Below are 2,006 nucleotides of genomic sequence, written 5' to 3'. Positions count from 1 at the left end.
ATATATATATATATGGGAGATGTACTTGAGAGGTAAGTAATCTTATCTGAGACCGTGTGTCGTAACTACATCAATATTAGCGTGGGAGACGCATATTCGCCGTTAAAAGTTACACACTCGTAACATCCAGATTATTTGTCTGTTATGTTTCTCAAAATCTCCGTTACATGAACTGCAACATCGTCCATGACAAGATTATGCTGCATCTACATACATGTATGTTTGTGATGGCGTGTTAAGCTACTCCACTCACGATCGGCAGATCATGCTTTCGATTCACAGACCGGGTGTTGTGTTCTTGTGCAAAACATTTCATTTCCCATTGCTTGAGTTCTCCTTTCAATCAGAGGGGATTGTTGGCCTGCTTATCCAGACAGCGGGATGACGTCATTCGAAGACGAAACTGTTTCACAACGTATTGTGTCCATTGATACGTAAAACATCCGATAGTTAGCTCGGTCACATGATATATGTGTGTGTGCATGTGTGTTTGTGTGTGTGTGTGTGTGTGTGTGTGTGCGTGCATAAATCATTTGGGAAAGATTCCTGATTTATTCCAAATATTTAGATAATTATTTAATATTATCTTTGAAAACAGGATGACACGATTTTTTTTTTCCAAAGCTGTTTTGCTAATGCGCGTAAATACTTTTACCCTATAGTTTTACAAATACACGTGTTCTGGTGGTAATCAATATAGACTATCCCATAATCTATACAAACGGGGGGATATTGTCACCTCTGCTTTTCATAATTTTCATGAACTCGATTGGAATGCGCAGCCGTTGTGGAGAAGCGTCATCTTCGGTGAACGCAAGATCGGTCCGCTAATATTTGTAAACCATATAGTGTTACTTAGCTCGTCTCAAGATCATCTCCGGAGTATATTGAAGTTGTATGTTGAAAACTGCTGTAAATTAGATTAAGCATTCGTTTGGCAAAGACTGAGGCGCTGCTCCTCTCATGAAAGCCCCTTCACAGTCACACTGAATGTTAGTGGATCACAGAAATAGTGGAGGGACTTAAATATCTCAGGGCCGTATTCATGAAGACAGGAACCAGGAGGCTGAATTGTAAGTGTATTCCAAACTGAAAAAAATACCGTTTTCTGTTTATTATTTCTATATATAAAATATGTGTGTGTGTGTGTGTTTGTCAAATTAAATACACAAAAGACCTACTCATAATTTCGTTCTATTATAATGCTTGCACAGGCATTTATAAAATACGCCATGTATACTCCCACGTGTCTTAAAGCAATCATTCAGGCTCCGTTTATGCGTCGTATAAATTTTGAGTGAGTTGCGATGGAAGTTATAGCAATATGTAGGGATTCCTGACGTGTGCTGGCTGAAAATTGCATTGTAACTAAATTCTTATATTTCAAAATTACTTCACGTAAATGTAAAATGTATTTCATAGAGTAATGGAGTGAAATATATGCACCAGGGTAATACACATCCACAGGTAAATAGATACACTCATAAGAACATAGAAATTGATGGCATGGTTATAAATAGACTTGGTGGAGTATGATTGGATGCAACACCATGGTTTCTGTAAGAAATAATATAATTAAATCTGATATCATGCTGCTTCATTAACACGCTTCGTAAATTAAAAATTAGTGTGTTGATGTATATTAATCATATGTCTTAGCAGATATGCTGAACACCCTACATACATACTTACATACATACATACATATATATATAAACAATATATGAGTATATGCATATATATGTACGTGTATGTATATACGTTCATCCACACGTATATATAGATACATAACTGGGTACATGACGTGGGAAAAGAACATGGACAAAACGGGTAAACAAGGTGCAACAAACAAGCAGGCCACATAGAAACATCCCCTTCATCAGCTGCCACTATTAATACTCCGGCGTTTCGAAGAATTAAGGCAGTACGCATCGTTAAAATGGTTCTTCCCACGAACACAAATTAAATTGTTTTCGTGGAGGGTAGTGGCGGACGGAAAACAAGAC

The sequence above is a fragment of the Octopus bimaculoides genome, chromosome 9 (assembly GCF_001194135.2).
Source record: "Octopus bimaculoides isolate UCB-OBI-ISO-001 chromosome 9, ASM119413v2, whole genome shotgun sequence".
Lineage (NCBI taxonomy): Eukaryota > Metazoa > Mollusca > Cephalopoda > Octopoda > Octopodidae > Octopus > Octopus bimaculoides.
Note: the sequence above shows the minus strand (reverse complement) of the source record.